Source organism: Heliangelus exortis, chromosome 2, assembly GCF_036169615.1.
Source record: "Heliangelus exortis chromosome 2, bHelExo1.hap1, whole genome shotgun sequence".
Lineage (NCBI taxonomy): Eukaryota > Metazoa > Chordata > Aves > Apodiformes > Trochilidae > Heliangelus > Heliangelus exortis.
In genome coordinates, this window is record NC_092423.1 from 113,840,146 (window position 1) to 113,863,951 (window position 23,806).

Sequence of the window (23,806 nt, forward strand, 5' to 3'; positions counted from 1 at the left end):
TTTGGAGACCTTCCAACTCTGGTGGTAATTCTAGGTGTGTAACGCTTCTCACAAATCCTTAAACAGGCTTTAAACATACACATACCCAAATTTAAACATACACAAATGGAGCTAAATCCTTAAACAGAATTTGTGTACTGTTGGATACAGGGCAAGGCTGCGGAAGGCCAAGCCCATCAGAAACCTGGTTCTGACCACAGCCTTTAGCTCCTTCCCTGTTCAAAATGCCCTCAGCTGATTTTACCAGATGTTTTCTCAGGAAAATGCCTTCACCCAGGAAGCCAATCTGCAAGACATTCCACGTTCAGCAGTGTGCTAAAAGCACCGTAACTTGCATGTAGAGAACAACGGTAAATCTGGCTTTAGACCAAATAGTAGCAAGAAGAGGAGCAACAGCCAGCCAGACTTAATACTGCATTTGTCCAAAGCACACAGAGCTGATTCTGTTAATGTATTCTACATTAAGAAAAAAAATCTTGCAAGTATAGTGTGGGATTTCAAAATGGAGACAGTCCTAATAAACATATTCAAGGATAATTAGCAGCCCAGATAGTGGTGGTGAGTGATTTTGTCTTTTATTATATCTGCATTTTTTTATATCTGCCTAGTGGCAGATTACTTTTGTTAACCTTATATAATTTTATTGCAACATTAATGATGTATAGCCTTAGTGGGGGCGAAGGGAGTTACAAGCTAATGTCCTGTAAGGAGGAAAAGGTGGATCTAATCTAACCAATGCCTGTCTGCTTTTCTGGATTTGATGATTTAATGTTTTGTTGTTGTTTCTGTTTCAGGAAAGCACTGTAAATATTGCCATCAAATTTCTTTATGTGCATATGTGGAAATAGCATTGACCAACAAACTAAAGAAAGAAAGGGGTAGTTCTTATCATTTGGGGTAAGGTTAGGCCTTATTTGTGATGCCAAATTTTGTAGTTATGTCAAAAGTGCTTTGTCAGTGATCTAAGAAAACTATATTTAATTGTTCTCTGTAAGCATTTCCTTCTGAATGCATCTCTACATAGGTCACATCTATTTCATTAATATAGTTCTCACATAGTGTCCCAAACACTCACCCATCTTAATATCAGCTTCATCCTAAATAAAAGCATAGCCTTGTATCTAGATGCTTCTAAAAACAAAGGATCTTCACTTCCTAGTAAGAATGATCCTCTTAAACATAGTATATTTCAAGATCCAGTGATGCATTTCAGAGTTGTCTGGCCCCTGTTTGAACCTCAGCCTAATCCCAGTCTTATATTACAGACTTGCTCTGTCCTAGATTCAGCCTTACTATGATCGTACCTTTTCCTGGCCCCCAACAGCCCTGGAAAACCAAGTTTGACAACTTTTTTTGCACCTTAATCAAGGCATCTTAATCTCAGAATTTTCCCTGTTGCAGATATTGTATGAATAGATTTTTTTTAGTCCTCATCAGAAAGATTTGTATTCCTGTTGAAATAATCAAGCTACAACCTCAGCTCTTGAATCCCTTTTGCCACATTCACCTAACTACTTAACAAGTTAGTATCACATACAACTATAAAAACACTCATCAATAACCCATTTTTTCTAGTGAATGTAGCCTCTACCCAACCTTTTTTTCTTAGATCTTTCTTTTTTTCTTAGATCTTTCTTTTTTTTTCTTTAGATCTTTAGTCTCTGGCAGCCTGAAAACCAACTGCAGCCCCTGTCCCAACCCATTCATCCATTCATAAACCAAAATCTTCAATGTCTGGTGGTGTGAACATAAGACCTGACTGGTAGTGGCCATTTCTCAGGACCTGCATTCAAATGATTTATATGTATGGTTTGTTGTCTGCTGTACTAGACTCAACTTTCAAGAAAGCAAGAGATTTATCCGTTTATGTTCATGAGCCAAGAGACTAGTATGAAAGGGCTATTACCAGTTGCTAGAATTCAGTTAAGATCCATGTTTGTTACTGTAATGTAGCCATAAAAATTACAGTGGAAGCAGTTAAAGTAACTGAGATCTCTGCTCTCTCAGTCCCTTGTCCTTATTCCATCCTAGGCCCAGGAGAGAGAGGCTTCTGCCAGAAAACTTCTCAAATTTCCCATCCGGAGTAGCATTCCTACTCCTAAGATTGAGATCTCTCCGGATTTGTCCACACACATCATCATATTTGGCACTCTTCACCACAGACTGAGCATTTTATAAAACTCAGTGATCCAAAGGAGTCACAGAAATGTCATGAAGTGTTTTACTCTGCTGGAAGTTGGAGCTCTGGCTTTGAGGAGTAAGACTTGAATGTATCTCTTGAACCACAGCTCTAGTAACAGCCCCTAACCCTGGGCTTTACTGTAGCTATATAATACAAGTCCACGAGGAAGTAACTGTGAAGTATTTGGATTTATTGATGAGAAAATGCATAATCTTGTTTATGTGGGATTATCTTCAGCTAAAGTATGGTCCTAGAGTCAATTATCACAGTGCACATTCTCAGCTCAGCATTAGTTCTAGCATCCCTATATGGCAGCCTGAATAGGCCTGCTCCTTTGAGCAAATCACTTAGCATTTCTGTTCCTTAAATTGTATGGGTGGGGACAGATGGCTGTGACAGACCTTGTATATTTTCCTCTTCACAGCTTCTCCAATAGTCCGTAAACCCAATCTCCAAAACCCTACAACTTCAAATCTTGGCTTTGTATCACCAAAAATTGCTAGCTGTGCCAAATTTGGAAAGCAGAGTGGTTTTTGAAATATGAAAAAGTATCCAGTGGGGACAAAGCTAAAGCTATCAAATTCATTGAACAGATTATGAACCATATTTAAAGCTATTTCTCCATGAGTTAAAAACTGGTTCATTAACAAAATATTTATTTTTTTGCAACTCCTCTACCTCAGTAGAGAAGAAGTTCTGAAAATATGTGTTTTTGTACTATATCACACAGAATCAAATACATCAAACTTTAGTTCTCTACTAATAAAATCCTACATGCCACTTTGTAGCACATGTTTATTCTGCAGTGAAAATGACACAAATCCTTAATACAGCATCAGTGTTGCCTACTGAGCTTTGTATTCTTATAAATGTTCCCATGGGAAATCTGAAAGTTGGCACTGGTAGACTGTATTTTTAAAATATCACAGATGGGGTGGAACCTAGCATCATGTTGCTTATTACTCTGGTGATCTATCTAATGGTATTCTTTGCTGCTGAAATCTAATAAAAAATAACTTTTTGAAATATTAGATATTGGATTAAAGCTCCTAATTGTCTCTTCCATAACCAAGGAAGGTCCATATTAATAATTCTTTACAGACACATTCAAAAGAAGACATCTGTTTTGGCATACATTGTGAAACTCAGATCTGTCCAGTATAGTTTTACTCATTTGTTACTTTCCATGAACAAATGTGACTACACATTTATTTAAATCTTTAAAAATGTGGATGAGCAACAGAAGACAAAGTAAAGTTAAACCTGAACTGGAGACATGGTTCTAAGCAAGAAGCTTTCCTACTCATGGTAGGTGGTTACTGCCCTTGCACTAACCCAGTGTAATAATTCTCATAGGGTCAAACTCTCTCAAAGGGATAGAGAATTCCAGAGTGCAAAACCAACACTTACTTATGAAAAGGTCATAAAATAAGAGAGAAAGAATACCAGGCACAGAGGCTGACCTACTCAAAATCCAGGCATGCCTTCATTAAAAAGACATCTGCAGCACTAAGGGTGGAGGTCTTCTTGCGCACTCCCTGCTTCCCCAGCACAGGCACTGTGAGAAAGACTTTCATAAATGCACAAGGTATGGTGTAAAGTTTTATTATTCCACCACCATTTGTACTTGAGTTATTGAAAGTCTATGCACTAGGCTGAGAGAATGTTTATGTACTCAACTGGCAGTTTTCTGGGTCTATTGCTAGACTGCTGTTCTGTCAAAGGCTACGAGGGCCACAACAACCCCATGCAGCGCTACAGGCTGGGGACAGAGTGGTTGGAGAGCAGCCAGACAGAGAGGGACCTGGGAGTCTGGATTGACAGGAAGCTGAACATGAGCCAGCAGTGTGCCCAGGTGGCTAAGAAGGCCAATGGCATCCTGGCCTGTATCAGGAACAGCGTGGCCAGCAGGTCCAGGGAAGGGATTCTGCCCCTGTACTCAGTGCTGGTGAGGCCACACCTCGAGTTCTGTGTCCAGTTCTGGGCCCCTCAGTTCAGGAAAGAGATTGAGGTCCTGGAGCAGGTCCAAAGGAGGGCAAGGAGGCTGGTGAAGGGACTCCAACACAAGTCCTATGAGGTGAGGTTGAGGGAGCTGGGGCTGTTCAGTCTGGAGAAGAGGAGGCTCAGAGGAGACCTCATCACTCTCTACAACTCCCTGAAAGGAGGGTGTAGCCAGGGGGGTGTTGGTCTCTTTTCCCAGGCAACTCTCAGCAAGACAAGAGGGCACGGTCTCAAGTTGTGCCGAGGGAGGTTTAGGTTGGACATTAGAAAGAATTTCTTTACCGAGAGGGTGATCAAGCACTGGAATGGGCTGCCCAGGGAAGTAGTGGATTCTCCATCCCTGGAAATATTTAAAAAGAGACTGGATGTGGCACTCAGTGCCAGGGTCTGGTAACTGCAGCGGTAGTGGATCAAGGGTTGGACTTGATGATCTCAGAGGTCCCTTCCAATCCAGCCAATTCTATGATTCTATGATACTCAACCAGCAGTTTTCTGGGTCTGGCCTATTGCTAGACTGCTATTCTGTCAAAGGCTATGAGGGTGACAGTCACAGAAGTGCTGCTCTGTCTTTGCTGTAGCTCCTACGGAGCATGAGCATTTTCAATATTTCCAAAAGATGGTTTGGAATCATATTTTTATGACTTTTGTTCAATGACATCTGAAGTGAATGCTTTCTGATGGTCAGTTCCTGGATGCTATGTTTACGAAGCTGAAAACAAAATTAATTCTGATCCACAACCCACCCCTTGTAACTGAAACAAGTGAGTAGAGGAGAGGAAATGGGTTAATACAAGCAAAGCAGGTGATAAAATTGAAAAAATATAGTGATGAAATGGGCTTAAGTGACAAATCTTGAAAGTATGCCCATCTTGGCCTCAAAGGCAGGAAGCTGTGGTAGAAGAGTAGGGCTTCTGTTTATGTTTTATTAGGGCACACATATTCTGTGAGCTGAAAAGTACAGAAAAATTACTCTGCTGTTAATCTCCTCGTGTCAGAGCCATTGAGGGGAGAATCTGGGATCAAAATAAACCCTATTTTAAATCGAAACCTGTAACTTGTTTTCCTGTACCAGCAAAGTGAAGTTGAAAAAATTACAGATTTTTCTTCTGCAAATGATCTATTTATATTAGCAGGAAAAATTAACAGTGTTCATGCGGTAACAAAGAGCTTGAAGTATTTAGGAGGTTTTACTAGGCAGACTGCATATCAATGACCATCCTTATTTTCCCTCAGTACTGTTTCCAAAAAGACCTATTCTTGGAACATCAGATCTCCCAAAAAGTGGATTGCAGGGAAAAAAAAATAAAATGGTAATACTGTTTTCTGTAATTGCTAAACAATTAGCAATTGTTTTCAGTCACTGCCATTGAACTAATCAATATTTTGTAACAGAAACCTGCCACTCAAAGTTGGTGTCCATGAAACTATAATGATACTTTACAGTTTTACAGGGTTTTCCACCCCCACATAATTTTTGCATTTTGTATGTACACAATGTTGGTCCTGGTAGGCTGTTTGGAGGAGGCACTTAGCAGGCAGCTGACCTAAGAGACTAAGCATGAAGTACAAAGATCAAAAATGAAAATCTCTTGGGAGTTCCCTAATGTATCTACAGTGTTACCAGAAGTCTCAGGAAGTTGCATGTGTCAAGCGTGAAATTCTTAAGCTCCAAAACTGCCCACTTGGAGAATTAGGAAACACCTGGTGATTTTCATTCACCAGAATCTCTCATCTCTTCATCATATGCAATACATAACCTATACACACATTTTTAGAGAAGTGTTTTATTGCCCATTTGTTCAAAATCACATTTTACGTTTTCATCCCAATGAAGGTGTGAAAGCAATACTTGTTCTATATTAACAATATGTTTATTCATTTCAACTGATTTGATTTTTGCCTTCAAATGTCTGTGCTCTGCTCTTGAATGGGTCTGTGATGAAGTTGCATCTGCTTTATCACAAGTTTACAGAAATAGGAAAATAAGATGGCAATCAGAGCTTTATAAAATTTTTAAATAACTTCTTTTTTTGTTGCTTTCACTTGTAGGCTTGACTATCATCAGGGCCACAAATTAATTCATAACATCTGTGAATAAACATTCAGGGCTGGGACCTGAGTTTTGTATTCAGGGGGATGTGTTGAAAGTTAAGCAAACCCATCAGAGTCACCTTAAGTACATGAACATTTCTGGTGCATTTTACAGTTTTACAGCTTTGCTCCAAAAACAACATCATGAGGTTATACAATGAGACACTCAAACAGCCAAGGGACACAGAAACACTGTCAGAATCACTAGAGTGCAGTTACACAGCACTTTATAAAGTAATATGAGTAATTGCATGTAACAATTGCCAATATCCACAAGCATAACAATGTCTGTAGTGCAGTAGATGAAGAATGCTGCAGCAGACTTTTAAATTATTATTATCTTCTCCAATAGTGGTTCATTCCAAACTAGGAAGCATGACATTTCCCTGTAGTGGTTTTTCCTTCACCTATTGTATCTGGCCTGCCCTACTGAAAGTGATTTAGTAGTGACAAATTTTGCAAAATTACAGTTCTTTGAATCCTCTTTGCTCTAGCTAATGTTCTGTTAATTTTGCACTGGTTTACAAATGTCTTTACAGATTTATTTTAGCTGGCAGGTTACGAGGTACTGTGGAGATGTGATAGGCTGCTCATTTTTTGTTTCATGTAAGAAACCATCTCAAGACATTGTTGGAACTGTTGCACTTCAGTTCTCTAAACAGGCAGTGGTGGATTTTCCAGGAGTGTTGATAAGTAAAATATGTTGGAATAGCCTCAGTATCTAAAATTGCAACAGAGGTCTGCAGTTGTTTCCTTCAAGGAGTTTCTCAGAGACACAAGCTGTAAATTGCAGAGACCTGCGAAAAGGATGTCTGTAATCAATTAGCCTCTGTCTTCTATAGAACAACAAACACAGAGTGAAAAAATTTTTTATGCAACAAAAGAATGAACCATCAGAATCCAAGGGTCTTAGAATAGCTGTTGTTACCTTGCTCTAACTTGCAAAATGACTTGCTCTTTCCTTAAAAGTCCTGCCTTGTTCCCAGAGGATTATATCGAGTCATCATAGGAATTCTGAAGCCTTTTGCTAACTAGAAATAAACCCATTTACTGACACTGCCAGACTGGAAAAAAGATAACCAGTTCCCAGCAAAGCAGTGGTTGTATGTTTAGTCCCAAAGATGGAAGATGTGGTATGTAGGAATCCAAATTATGAAGACAAATTTTCAGTGCTATATTAATTCCTGAATTGTAACGACTATTACTTTTGTTAGTGGTCTCTAAAGTGGAGGAGAAGAGAGTTGAAGAAGAATTAAATACCAGCTTAAGGACAAGATAGTGGCTGAGAGATGGTGGTGCACACAGAAAATTAAGCTTCATCTCAGTGGCCAAGCTAAAAAGTCACGACTTCCACTGCAGAATGTTTTGTAACTGGGGCATTTTTGCACCAATTCTTCATTTTAAATCGTATTTTCTAGCTAAACAGCATTCCTAAAAAAAAAAAAATTACACCCAGCTTTACTTCATTATGAATAAGCACAGAAACAAAACCAAACAAACGAAATTAAAAATCAGCTCTATACTGGCTAGTGCCTGAAAAATTGTCATGTAAATTGAGGACCTTGGAAAAAAAAATCTTTATATATTGAAGTGTAAATGCTGAAAGAGTAACTAGATGTTGTTCACAGTACTTTTTTTTCCTCCAGGGATAATAGGCAGAACAGCAAATAATGGTACAAATGAGAAGAGAACTTTATGCTGTTTGACATAGAATACACAATGGAAAACTAATAAAGTTACATCAATAAATCTTTTAAATGCAGAGAATTCCTTCACTCCAGTGTTGTATTATGAATTCAGTAGCATAACACTTTTATTTGACAGTTGGTAGCAAAACTTGAACTCAGATTATTAATAACCTTTCCACAGTCTATCATTAATGTCAGTGGGTGCGGTTTAGGAGTTTTATTTTGGCAAGTATAATATGTTAACATATTAACTGACTGCTCGTATAGTCAGAGCAGACATGCTAGCCAGGGAAGGCTTTTCACGCCAATTCTGAAGGCACTAAAAATAAACTGCTACTTACCAGCTCAGACAACTCAGTAAATGCCTGGTTTCTCCAGCCTTTTGAAAAGCTACGTCAACACTTAATCTAAAGTTTAAGACATTTCTTTCAGTAAGCATTTACATAGAAGAGGAGAGTTTGGCTACAGGACATACACAGCAGACAAATCATGTCATTGATAGCTTGTTAAGTTTAAACTCCTGTGAGGGCAACCAGCATCAGTATGTTCTGCTGAAAGCAGGAGAGGGCTGTAAGAGTAGGATGTGGAGCTGCTGAGCAACAAACCTAGATAGGGGGCACAGATACTATTTTTCATATCTTATGTTAGGCTCTTAAGTCACTGCCAAGCACTCACTGAGCCCATAGCTTTTGTTGCAGAGTTACATTTCTATACCTTTCCATACTGACACAGTTGCCTCTTGTGTGGTACCAGCTGTAGTCTGCAGTAAAGGTATTATGTACACCATTGCCACTAAAAGCTAATTGATATCTTGTTAAGTTTAACCTCCCGTGAGGGCAACCAGCATCAGTATGTTCTGCTGGAAGCAGAGGAGGGCTGTAAGAGTAGGATGTGGATCTGCTGAGTATCAAACCTAGATAGGGAGCACAGATACTATTTTTCATATCTTACGTTAGGCTATGGGATTTGCTTTTAGTGGCAATGGTGTACATAATGCCTTTACTGCAGACTACAACAGGTACCACACAAGAGGCCACTGTGTCAGTATGGAAAGATATAGAATGTAACTCTGCAACAAAAGCTATGGGCTCAGTGAGTGCTTGGCAGTGACTTAAGAGCTGAACATAAGAGTGGACTGGTTAAGGTCGGTTGCAGTTTTCCATTGGGAGTTGCTGTTCTGGGAAGAATTCCCCTACTTTGTCACTTTTGGTTTTGCAGTACCACAGGGCAGTTGTTGCTCAAGGTTGCCCAAGACCCTCCTCATCCTCCAACTGCTGCTGTGTAAGAGACAGTATCAAGAGACCATATTCTCTCTCTCTTGGTATATGGACTCAGAATCTCTCTGATCACTTTCCTCCTCTTTGAAACCATGCAAAGCCTGTTAGAAGTGAGCCTCACGAGAAAATTCTGATGTTACAGAGAATATAAAACATAATATGAGTGGAATAATAACATAATATAAAACATAATATGAGTGGAAGTTGCCTTGAAAAGAACATCTAGTTCCTTCTCCAGATACCAGGTTAAGGACTCAAATGTAGACCATCCCTGAAAGATGTTTCCTTATATTAATTAAAAAAATCTTTAAATGAGGGGTCTCTCAAAATCAGTGTGTGTTTTGCTGATAAATACTGGAGACCAATTTAACACAATTTAGACATGCTGGGGTTTTTTTTCCCCAACAGCACAAATGTCTCCTGCTACAAATTAATTTAACTACTTCCACTCCTGTCCTCACTGGAAACATATGATAATAATGAGAATAATGATAATTGTGTTTTTCATATGTATTACAAGAAAAGTCACTTTTCAGGCTAAGTAATCACAATTTTTTTAAAACTTCCTTTACATTATCTAAATCTCCTGTAATTATTTGTTGCTTTGTTGCTGTGTTCATATTTTACTAACTTTCTTTTCTAAAAGGCTGATGTGATTGCTGAATTATTTTTGGCCTGCGCTCTCAGTTCAATTTGTTGAGCCTAATTTTTTTTACTTTCTGAGTTGTAGTCTTTTCAGTTGGGCTATCTTTAGTTTATTTGTTAATCTAGTTTTTAGACAGGTTTAAAAGCTTTACTCATGTTTAAAAGCTTTACTAACTTACTAATTTAGATCTATTACTTTCCACGTATTAAAAGACCAATTTTCTCTCACAGGAGAAAATTATACAGGCTTGATATTGTATGTATTCAAAATATGTGTTGATTGTTTTTGTCAACTTATCATTTCAGTACTCGAAGATAGATGGTTTAAGAATAATGACAGCAACAGTAGTTGTATGTTCTAATGACTTCAGGCATTAGCTTATCTCATGTGCAACACCCTAAAACTGCTTTTGTTCTTTTTTCAAGATGAGTACTTTATTTTAGAGTTTACAGTTCCTTCTCTGTGGTTTCTTTTTGCATCTCTATTAATTTATTTTTTCTTCTAATTTGTTATTATTCTAAGTGTAGAACTTCAGTACATCTTTTTAAGCATAAACTTTCTGGTGCATATTCTCTTGTTGAAATTAACTGTGTTAAGTATCTTTTCATATTTAACCTTGTTTGGGAAAAATGGCATTGGATAGTTCAGTCTGCACTACATCATACAATTTATTTTCTATTAATGGACCCAATGTGTCTGGGGGTTTTTTTGTTTGTTTGTTTGTTTTTAAAATTTGACTTCTAAAACACTGTAAAATCTTCTTGGATGTGAAATACTGTTAATAGAGTCAGTAGAAGACATATTTGATGATTCCCTCCTGTTTAAAGTTTTGCTTGAATTCCAGAGATGAGAGATAGTTGTACAGAAAATGGCACAATTATTTTGCACTACTGAAGGTTTCCAAAAGACCTACTATGGAAGTACCATGGAACTAATAAAGTAGGAAGATTTCTCCTTTTCTCTGTATAAGCAATAATGTACCTTGAACAGTTTATAGGACTTTTCCCTGATGAAGTGTAAAGATGATGAACATTAATGACTGATTTTAAATAAAGTTTTCAATAGTTTATATTGATGTCATAGTATATACTGTTAAAATTGCCAGGCTAACTTGATGAAGTGACATTAAAATAAATATAACAACAAATTATGTATATAGTACATATATATATATATATGTATATATATATACATATATATATGTATATATTTTATTTTCATAATAAGATAGAATTTAATTAAAGGTAATATTTCAAATTTCTTCACCACATGAAATATTTTTCCCCATCCCCATGTCTGACTTCACGATTTACTTTAGTACTTCATTTTGAATCTTAAAACTTCAAGTTCTCAAATGCTAAAGGGAAACGGACTGGTTTGATACATTGTATGTATATTTCCATGTACATTAAGACTTCATTAAATTCTTTCTTTCTGTTCACATATTTGGAGTTCATATATATATATATATATTTAATTTTTTTTTTCTTGTGAATAAGAAAGTGGCAGACTGAGATTTTATTCCAGTTTCAAACACTTCCCATATTGGTAACTCAGAATTATTGTACATATGGAACGTATGTGTATTACTTTCGGTGCCACAAGGTACCTAAGGCAATTAAAGGCATGAGATAGCTGAGTGTCAAAAATTAAATACAGAATTAAGGACAATAATTAAGCAGAATCACAGAATCATGGAATCACAGAATGTAAGAGGTTGGAAGTGACCTCTGGAGAACATCTAGTCCAACCCTTCTGCCAGATCATGTTCTCTGGGAGGTTGCACATGATGGCATCCAGGTGGGTTTGGAATGTCTCCAGAGAAGGAGACTCCTCCACCACCTCTCTGGGCAGCCTGTTCCAGTGCTCTGTTAGTCTTACAGTAAAAAAGTTTTTCCTCATGTTTTGGTTGAACCTCCTGTGTTCCACTTTGTGACCATTGTCCCTTGTCCTGTCACTGGACATGACTGAAAAGAGTCTGGTCCCATCTTCCTGATACCCACACTTTAGTTATTTGTAAGCATTGATGAGATCCCCTCTCAATCTTCTCCAGGCTGAACAGACCCAGCTCAGTTAGCCTTTCCTCATATAGAAGATGCTCCAGTCCCTTAATCATCCTAATGGGTCTACATCTTATTTTACCTGTCAGTTCCTCATATGTTAATTCCACTGTACAGTTACGAGGGAAATTCTGTGAGCATTTAATGTTAATGTGCTCCTTAGAGATGTGTGGCTACAGTCATACAATGCAGTTTCTGAGTTTTAGGTGCAAAAACTCTGCCCTTCCTATCCACTCCCAATATTTGGTAAGAAATCCCCAATCTGGGACCTATGCCAAGGCCATACCTATGCAGTGTAGTTTAAATATTAGGACTCATTGCGTTTTGTGTCAATGGGATATGAAAGCTGCTTTTGCCAATGTTATTCCTGGACCACAGGATATAAGGATACAAAATTACACAGAAGGCATCTCAGAGATGATATAGATTTCTAGGGCATGTATCCTTTACAACATGCAGTCTCAGTGCCAGTCAGGTTTCAGTGTATGCCCAGGGCAGTCATCTGGTAGGCCTTAGAAAAATTCTGAAGAAATTATAAAAACCTTTTTGTTTGACACAGAAAAGCCGGAGAGTACAAATCATAAGGAATTGAATGGAAAGAGGCGGGTGAGCTATGTGGGCTTTTTGTCTCATCCCTGCAAATAATTTATCCAGCAGAAGATGTATAGATATGCCAAATGAAATAATAATAAAGTTATTTTGGAATTGGGGTAAATTTCAGCTCCTAAGACTGAGAACTGACAGAAATACCATAAACAGCAGAGGTTGTGTTATTCTTGCATATAATGTTCACTTAACAGCACAAGGAGTTAATCTTATCAGCCTACACATGGTTGCATTTATAAAAGATAAAAATCACAAACAAGTAATGCACAGTTACTTGTTACATATTCTTCCCATTACAATTGACAGGTTCATTAATCATAAAGTGTATTTTACCATTAGAAGCTGTAAAGAAGATCAAATCTCTTGTAATTTTTCTTCTTCTTTTCCATTTGATAAGTGTGTTTTTTCAATGTGCAGATAAAATATAGTGTCAGTCACAAACAGTCCTAGGAGAATTGCAGCTCTCCAGTTAGAAAATTCATTCTTATTTGCAATGTAAAATTCCATGGAGAATGCATCATTTCCTTTTTAACTTGACCATTAGATTGAGTAAAATGCATATGTCTGGGTATTCACAAAAGAAGTAATCCAGAATGAAGTGCCTGTGGATATGCACAATGTTTAAGTAATAGAAATATTGCTTACTGCATGTTGAAAGCATTAGCTATGAATGCCCCTATTCATAACATCACATTGATTTGTAATTAAAGTCCTGTGAAAATTACAGAGAAAGTTGACATGTTTCACAAGCTGTTCATGGTAAATGTAGCAAATTTTACAGTTTGTTGTGACTCGCCAATAAAGAGCTCTCAGGAAGAAAGATAAAGAAGCGATTCTGTGATACTGAGTTTTAGCAAGTGTGACTAACACAAATGACAACAGAAGGCACAGCATTATTTTTTTGAAGAAAATTATGAAACCTTACACTTTAGAAGAAGCAGTGTAACATGTCTAATGAGATAAAATCAGGGATCTCTTAACCCTTAACCAATGAAACCCTCCTAACTAATGAAAGTGAAATAAAGCACTGCAAAGCTGTGTGCAACTGTGAAGAGGTACACTGAAGTCTCACTATCCATTCTTTTTAAAGAGTAAAAATAATAATTCTTAGTCCTTCTGCCATGCATGACTCTGTAATGTGTACATGGTCTGCTTTGTATTAAGATTTCCCCATCAGGTGTCCCACCAAATTTTTGAAAGGAACATTTTGAGCTAGACTTTTTCAGGTGATATAATAAAGTGAGCACGCATCAAGCTGATTTTTCACAAAGCTTTTCAGAAGGATCAAAGATTGTTTGAAGACTTGTGGTTTAAAAGTCTTCACAAAGGGGGCAAACAGACTTGATAATTTTTTCTTACACCAGTCTTTGATCCCTGTAAAATGGAATGGGGATTTCTATCACACTAAAAAGAAACAAATCTGATTCACACCAATACTTTACTATATGAGATGATGCTCCTCATAGCTACTGCTTCATAGTGAGATGTCCAAAAGAGCTGCCAAACCACCCCCTAAAGAAGTTCTGATACTGGGTGAAACTCAGGAGGGTAGGGGAGATGCAATTTAAAAAGTCAAGATTATTAAGTAGCATTAAGTATAAGGCTGATGATACCCCTTGATTTTTTTTTCCCGCTGTATTTGGATTTTTTTTTTTTAAATCGTGCCAATAAAAGACATTGGGAAATGTGAGTTGGGAATACTTTGAAGAAAAGATGTTTCAGTGAAGGCATTTGTACACTTAATTGGATAAATGTTAATTGCTAGTAGATTTGTGCAAGAGTTAAGGACAAATCCAATGTGTTTTATAGAGACATGTTTATAAGTTAACCTACAGTGTTACCCCGACCGTCTCAGTGCTTTTGAATTAAAAATGAAATCTTGGCTGTGTAAATAAGGATATATTTAATCTATGTTCAATACAAATGAATATGTGCCATGTGCTGATGGCAAATCAAATCAGCAGTTTCCTCAGCTGGTAACATAGGAATTTAGCTGTTGGAAGCTTATATGTGGGAAGACAAACCAGTCAATGAGGGAAAGTGGGAAAATGCTGCTGAGCTGAAAAAGAGGCAAAAAATTGCTTCAGCAGTTGTATGAATAGTGGCATCTACGAATGTTAAGCAGAGAAGTGAAAATCATCCAGAGGGGACACTATATGGAAGTGATGTTGTCTTTTATTTGTATTTATTTAGTAGGTTGGTAATGACTTCAAACAAAAAGCAAGCTGTGACAAACATCGTGAGAGAAGACCTCAAGCAGTAGTATCTTCAGTAGGAAAGACAACTGATGTACAGAAAATGGTGAATGAATTATTTTCCTTGAGAAGAACAAATACACCATGGAAAAGAAGTTTACTGAGTTAACAGAGGCTTTTTGCCCTACTAATGTTTCATTTCATGTTCTGCACAGCTCTGCTATGAAAAGCTACTTGAAAGCTTCTTGGGAAAAACATATCTTATGCTGGTGCCATACCTTGTTTAGATCAAGTGGGACAAAAAAGTACTTTCAAAGCTTCATGAAAGTCATGTGAAGCTGTTTATGCACTATTTCTGTTCAAAGACCACTTGACCTTTTTGGAAAAAAAAAAAAAATGCAGACATGGGCAATCTATTTCTCCCAGGATGTTTCTCATGTACAATCAAATAAAAGTTAAATTAAATTTCTAATGGTACCTCTTGTTTTATGTTTTCATGCAGTTTTGTGTACAGAAAAGATATGAGAGCATTTTCTAGCTTTTTTCCCCCAGTCATTTTGGGGAACATCTGCTGACATTTGTGATTAAGTTACTGGAAAGAACTACTAAGAGACTGATAGGAGTTTTGTGTATTGTAGACTGATGCTGATACCTCTGTGTTCATCAACAACTTTCATATCAGCACCATCTTAGTCCTGTGGAAAAAAAAAAAAAAAAACTTGGCAAAGGACTCTATCTCTTAAATGTCTTTTAACAGGCTTTAATTTTTCAGAAAATATCAAACGAGGGGGTGAGGGGTGGCAGGTGGTACATAGCTATGACAAAACCCTCCTGAAATTTCATATCTTTGAGTATGGGCTGCATGTTTTCTTATTCTAGTGCTAACTTACTCAGGTTCTGCTGAGTACTTTGAACACAGCCAAGCCAAATATACTTTAAATCAATTAATTTTTAAATATAATTTATTCATAAGGATGAAGTCCAATGTGATATTTGGTGAGATGTTTAAACACGGAGATTGTTTTCCAGTGATAACTATTACTGCTTTGTGAAGTCTTCTGATGCCTAGTTGCACCATAATAACTTTTGTTTTTTCTTTCAAGGATGTAAATCAGAATGACACACTGAGGAATCACGAAAAGAAAGCAAACCTTAACAGAGTTTCATTTCAGACCAAAGTGCATGTGCAAACTTTTTTTTCCCCCCTACGTCAAAGTTTAACACTGGCCTGGCAATTAAACCGAGTAACAGATGCTCTCTATTAATCTCTCTCTCCTCCCTGATAAGAAAGGAGAGAGAATAAGGGAGAGAGACTTATGGGTTGGAAACTAAACTACACAACTTTAATGAAACAGTAATGATAAATAGGAAAAATTACTAAATATATACAAATATACAGGAAAATGGATACCACATTCCTCCCCCCTTCCCCCCAGTAGCTCTCATGTCACTGGGAAAGTCCAGGCTGGACTCCTGGAGTCAGCAGCAGTTGGGAACTGGAGGCAGGAACACACAGATATGGGCTGGCACGGATCAGGACCACAAGCAGAGGAACGGACGGGATCCTTCCAGGATGCCGGGTGAAGGAAGGGAAGCAGGAAAGGCAGGAAGGGCAGGCAGCCGGAAGCTGGAAGCAGGAAATCGATGGCTTGGCCCTCGTGATCCCTGAAATTTATACTGAGGATGACGTATATGGGATGGAATACTCTGTTTGGTCAATTCTGGCATCTATCTTGTCCGTTTCTCCCCAAAGGAGGGATGCAGGTGGGACCTCTTTATGTTTTCCTCAGAGCTGAGCAGTGTCCTTGGCTCTGCACACCGGTCTCTAGCAGTAACTATAAACATCAAGTGTTATCAGTCCTAGAAACACACACTGTCTGAGACACTTGCTGTTAATTTCAGCAAGTGCAACTACTTACAAGAGACTTAGCTAAAAGCAAAAGTACAAGACAGAAAATCACCTTTATCCTGGCCCAAACCAGGACACCCCTAGTAAATAAATTTAGAGCTATTCTTTTTGATAACTATTTTAATATCTATAACATTAGCTATTAATCTACTGCTGCCATTACTAAGGGTCTCCTCTATTTGTTTTTTGAAGTTGAAGCTGCATGATCTGGTAGTCTTGGGTGCTAATGGTGAAGAATTCTGACCTCTACCACGAAATTCTTCGAAAGTATCCTGTCAAAATAATAGCAGTGTGTATGCTCTAAATGTAAAGGTCAGTGCTGAGAAAAGCAGTTAATAATCTACATACTCTGTCCAGCTTGCAGTTAGGTGTGTAGTTCTCTTCTGGGGGAGGTACTACCACTATGACTTATTTAGGCATTTTTCATTTATTCTGTGATAAAATCTACAAAAAATAATTTGCTGTAAGTTCTATCTTTCTTGGCTATTATAACTTTCTAGAAAAATAATAACTAATATCTTTGTGAGATTCAGAGGAATCTAACAGAAGGTTTAGACTATTGCTTATTTCTCAGTAGATGAAGTAAATCCCATATGAGTGTATATATATATTTATATACATAGAGTATATATTTATATATGTGTAGGTACTGAGGACATGCTCATTAAATCCTCATATGCTTCATACAAGTAGAAAGAACTCCCATTTAATTTAATAAGCTTATAGATACTTGGAAGCTTTTTTCTCACTTCTAGACTGAGAAAGAGAAAGCACCACTATGTCCTGAAACATTTTGACAGCATCATTAAATACAATAGCAAATGCTCTGCATTGACTGAGCTCACCACTCTTGTATTTTTTCTGATGTTCAGTTAGCTTTTTGGAGTTTAGGGTGCCACCTCGGGACAAAATATTTATTGTGAATACACATTGCAAGTCATGTCAGTAACAAGTTATTATATACTGCAATGTTAGCAACAAAAAAACCCCAAAAACCTGGTGGTGACAGATTTTTGAGTGTCTTCAGGGAGTCTCATTGTCCATGTACAATTTCACTTCCATTTCTCGTCTCTGAGCTATTTACTGCTTCCCTTACTATGTAGTCAAAAAAGATATTTTATGAAATGTGACTTACCCTGCTGAGTTCTGCAGTCTCCTCAGGGCTGACCACATCGGATGTGCTCCAATGAGTCACTATTTGTGAAATAGATAATACAGGAACTGGAATATTATACTCAATATGTGTTTTGGGCACTTTTCTGTCCAGATAGATTATCTTTCCAGTAATTACCCTTGCAACTCTATAACCACTGTGGTTTCCATGTTTTTCTCATAAAAAAAAATCAAGTTTCCGCCTAATACTTTAGACCTTGTCACCCTGATAATGCTTCATCAAGTGCAACTGCTTCTAAAAAAAGCCACTGAAAATATTTCCCTTTAAAAAGGGGGGACCCTTTTAAAATATCACTAGGAATCAAACTACTAATATCTAGCACAAAAACCTAGAGTATCAATATCACTTGTGATATGTTACCTTTCATTGTCATGTCAATCCACAAAAAGGACTGGAAGGAGAACCCGGAAAACTACAGGCCCGTCAGCCTGACCTCAGTGCCTGGCAGGGTTATGGAGCAGATCATCCTCAGTGCAATCACACAGCACCTGCAGGATGGGCAAGGGATTAGACCCAGCCAGCACGGGTTTAGGAAGGGCAGGTCCTGTCTGACCAACCTGATCTCCTTTTATGATCAGGTGACCCGCCTGGTGGATGAGGGGAAGGCTGTGGATGGAGTCTACCTGGACTTCAGCAAGGCCTTTGACACCGTCTCCCACAGCATTCTCCTGAAAAACGCTGTCAGCCCACAGCTTGGACAGGGGCACTCTGTGCTGGGTTAGGAACTGGCTGGAGGGCCGGGCCCAGAGAGTGGTGCTGAACGGTGCTGCATCCAGTTGGTGGCCGGTCAGTAGTGGTGTCCCCCAGGGATCAGTGTTGGGCCCGGTTCTGTTTAATATCTTTACTGATGATTTAGATGAGGGGATTGAGTCCATCATCAGCAAGTTTGCAGATGACACTAAGCTGGGGGGAAGTGTGGATCAGCTGGAAGGCAGGAGAGTTCTGCAGAGGGACCTGGACAGACTGGAAAGTTGGGCTGATTCCAACAGGATGAGGTTCAACACAGCCAAGTGCCGGGTCCTGCACTTTGGCCACAACAACCCCATGGGGAGCTCCAGGCTGGGCACAGAGTGGCTGAGAGCAGCCAGACAGAGAGGGACCTGGGAGTCTGGATTGACAGGAAGCTGAACATGAGCCAGCAGTGTGCCCAGGTAGCCAAGAAGGCCAATGGCATCCTGGCATGTATCAGGAACAGCGTGGCCAGCAGGTCCAAGGAAGTGATTCTGCCTCTGTACTCAGCGCTGGTGAGGCCACACCTCGAGTACTGTGTCCAGTTCTGGGCCCCTCAGTTTAGGAAGGATATCGCGGTCCTGGAGCAGGTCCAAAGGAGGGCAACCAGGCTGGTGAAGGGACTTGAGAACAGAACCTATGAGGAGAGGCTGAGGGAGCTGGGGCTGTTCAGCCTGGAGAAGAGGAGGCTCAGAGGAGACCTCATCACTCTCTACAACTCCCTGAAAGGAGGGTGTAGCCAGGTGGGGGTTGGTCTCTTTTCCCAGGCAACCCTCAGCAAGACAAGAGGGCACGGTCTCAAGTTGTGCCGGGGGAGGTTTAGGTTGGACATTAGAAAGAATTTCTTTACTGTGAGGGTGATCAAGCATTGGAATGGGCTGCCCAGGGAAGTGGTGGATTCTCTGTCCCTGGAGATATTTAAAAAGAGACTGGATGTGGCACTCAGTGCCACGGTCTGGTAACTGCAGTGGTAGTGGATCAAGGGTTGGACTTGATGATCTCTGAGGTCCCTTCCAACCCAGCCAATTCTGTTATTCTATGATTCTATGATCTAAAAAGCACACAAGCTATTTACTACAAATATCATAATACCATAAGCTTAAAAAAATAAAGAAAAATACTTGCATGCAGAGCTTCTTCCTTGGTCATCTCTCCCTCTCAAGTGGGGGCTGAAATAATTTTCTGACATTAATGACAACAGTAGGTTAATGGACTAAGAAGCTGTTTTTCTAAACCCAAGAGATTATCCAGAAACCCCTGCTGTTTGTTGTGCTTAGTAAGAGAGAAGAAAAGCACCTCTTACTGGCACTGTTGCAGGAGCTGCCTTCTTTGGCCATGGCATAGCAGTCTCCTTTTATTTTTTTTTTTTCTTCTTCTAAGACAGGATGTGTAGCGTAGGATGCTTTCCTCTTGGAGTTAATGTACACTGTTAAAATGTTTATTGCTTGTGTTGAGGCAATGGCTATTTATCTCTGAAATCCATTTTGTTTACTCTGGCTTTTATTGACTTTGTTCATTTTCTGAAAGTTGGGAAAATGACAATAAGTGGAAGGCATCCTATTAGGTTAAGTTCTGCTCTGACATATGCACGTTCATTGAAACCAATGGATTTTTCACAAGTATAACTCTGAGTAGAATTTGGATGATATGTTTCACCTCCTGTCAGGGGAAGGGAAGCTCACATGCTTTAATTGTGGAGAAGTAGATATATCACTTAGAAATATATATTGGATTAATTTTAAACACTGTAATATATATTTCGTACACCAGAACCATGCTACATTATATATATACAGGCCATTCAAGTAGTGTTAAAGGTAAAAAACCATGCAACTGTACATTTGGCAGTATAAGAAGAAGAATATATAGCATGAGACAGCTTCTAGAAAATATATAGTGAAGAATCTAGGAGATTTTGAACTCTACTGTGGTCCAGCCAAGAATACAGTCTGTGTAAAATTGCTGAAGGAATGGTTAAAACATTTTAATAAAAGCTTTTTTTAAAATTTTTGTGTATTTCCCCATTAGACCTGTGGCGTGCTGAGCATTCTAGGTGCTGCTTTAGCAGAAATTGAAATTGCAATAACTTATAACTTTTATCTTAAAACAATCCAACAGAGAAATTCAACAGTCATTGTTCAGAAATTCACAGAGATTTTAACACAATAATTTTAACTTTATGATACCCTACAGAATGGTTAAGTTTTTTCAGTATGAGGAGAGGTATTTTAAGTAAGGGATATGTCAGACATAGGTGTAAACAGAAAATTACTCTAGAATTAATCAGTAGAATTAAAAAAGAACAAAATCAAACTCTTAACAAATCTGCAATGGAATTGCTGTTGTAATATCATTACTACATTATTTAGAGGATTCACAAGTTTATTGGTATACACCCTCCTGCTTTAAAAAACCTAAAATTTTCCTTGACCCATTGTGATTCTTCTCAAATCATAATTCCATCATCATCCAAACTTTTTAAGTTAGTGTTCTTTTTGCTGAATAGGCAGTGGGTCACTTTATTATGGCATCTTAATGATTGATGGGCAAATTTCCAATCTCTATAATTAATGCAGAGAAAACTCTTCAGGAGAAAAAAAATAACAACAGAGAGAAAAAAAAAAGCAGACATTTTTTTTGTGCTTCACTGTTTTCCAGCTGTAGTGAGCTGCCTGCAGAGGCCTCCTTTCCTCTAGCTGACTTGTGTGAGACTCAGTGTCTTGGTTTGGCACTTACTGAGTAAGGAAGCACTGCAGCCATCAGCAAGTGAGGAAAATGCTTCCATTAATCAAGTATCAGTCTTTGTGGCTGCCAGGCCACTTCAGGTTATTCTGCTTCCCTGAGAATCTTTGGTTCCCAACCCTTCATAAAAAAAAATTATGTCAGATGAGAATACACAACAGAATGCCTGCTTCACTAGTCCTGGAACAGACTTTATGGGCATGATCCTGAAATAGATCTGTTTGGACCTGTTCAATTGTCTGAAAATTCATGTTGGAACTAGATAACATAACAACTAGATAACATAATAACTAATAATAACTAAATAACAGCCACCATAGCATTGACTGCTTACCTGTTAACTTGTGCAGCAAACTGTTGTCTCTTCCTTTGTTATGCTGTGAATTTTATTCTCTTTAAAGACCTGGTTTTCATTTAATTTTCTGACTTAATTGTTTGACTTGTGAAATTTAACATTGTTGTAACATACATGCAGAAGATCTTCCAGAAAAGGCATGTAATTCTGGGTCAATGTATTCCAGGTGATACCTCCTTATCCTACTTTTAGATTGCACTGTTGAAATCACCCTAAATCAATGGATTGAGTTGTCCAAATCCTATTTCTCCTGTTTGAAGTAAAATAGCTCAGAAATTTTTACCAAGCGATACGTAAGGCTCCTATAACTGCCACGAGGATATACTAAAATGATTGCAAGTTGAAAATAATGTGTTGCAATATAATATTTATGAGGTTGAACTTGCTTAGATTATCAGAAAGAAGATCGGGAAGTGATTTGATTATGGTGTGTAAGTGCCTACATGAGGAAAAATAACTGGTACTAAAGGCTCTTCAATCTGGGGCAGAAAAGAACCAGCATAACAAGAGCCAATTGGTGGTTCTTAAACAGACGCAAATTTGAATAAAATATTTGGCTTTCATTTTTAACAGCAAGGATAACTGAATATTGGAGCAAACTACCAAGGAAAAAAATTAAGTTCTTCCACTTCTGAAGTCTTATAATTCAAAACTCAATGTCTTTCTGAAAGGAATACCTTAGCAAACACAAGCTTTTGCATTCCCTTTGGCCTAAGTATGAGATTTGATTTGAGGTCAAGCTACTGGTACAATTGACCTTCTGGCCTTAAAGTTTCTGCATCCACGAATAATTTAACAATACGTCTTTGCTTATTTTATACATTTGCCAACATTTTGTGTCATAATGATTTCCTCTCTTCTCACAAATTTCATTGGTTTCTGAAAATACATTGTTGTACCAACGAGAGTGCTGTAACTATACATCTTTCTATAGATTATTTCTTCTTTCATAAATAAAGCATATTTTTTCATAGCAGTACTATCCAAATCAAGTTCAGTTTTTCTAAAAAAATTAATTAATTTTAAAATTACAATTTTGAATGCTAGAAATTAACAAAATCCAAAACTTAAAAAATACTCTATAAGTTTATTAAGCAATTTTTAAAGCTCAATATTTCAACAGAGCAATCAAGCTGGAACAAAACAACATCTTTAAATCTCTGAAAGCAGGTCTGGGTAGACTCTCTGTGCAGTTATCTTATTGAACAAGCTTGTTTCTTTCACTGAACTCTACACTAAGTTCTGAAATAAGACTGGTTTCAAGCATATCAGAATGTGAAATACATATTATCACTCAAATAACAGGTTTTCTACAGCAGTACTGAAGCAGGAAGGGTAGGAAATCCTGTAATAAAGGGTTCATTAAATATTTTTGTCATCAGCAGGCCTCAAAAAGCATGTAATGTATGTTCAGAGGGGTCAGTCATTGTCCCTCGGTGTAGCCATAAGGTAGATGCTTTTATGTCTCATAGACAAATGAATCAGGTCCCTCTGCATACTTTTAATCTCAAAAATTCTCACTGATGTGATATCTCCAACTGCTTTGACTTTTTTTCCTTTTCTGCTTATATGAGAAAGTATGTGATTGCTTTTGCCTACATGAATTTGTACACAGACAAAAATTTAAGCCTATTAAGACAAATAATGACTCATAAATAATACTGAGACAATTACTTCAGGCCATATGTTCCTCCATTTACAGTCCTTTTATTTACTGCAACATTAAGAATTCTTTTCTCAAGGCTGCATCCTATTACTGTTATCCAACCAAACCCAATAAATATTGCTCTAATTTATCTGCTCTAGACATCACTCAGCTGCATTTCCACTCTGTTTTGTTGGCTTTTTTTTTTTTTTACTTTGTTTTGTTTTGTTTTTTAAAACTCATCTGTAAAACACTGGGATACAGAGAAGACCACAAGAGAGAGGTGAATTCACTTGCACCACTGTTTGGCACACGGCTTAATGCACAGCTGGGGATGTATGGAAACAATTATTGAATTTCCATATGAGACACGTAGTCAAAAGTTAAAGACAGGTGAATCTTTAGCATGCAGACTGAAGGTCTGAAAAGATTTCAAAGGCACAGAAGCATCTCAGTGGCTTAACTAAGCATTGCAATATGTTTCCAATTTGAAATGCTTTCATTTG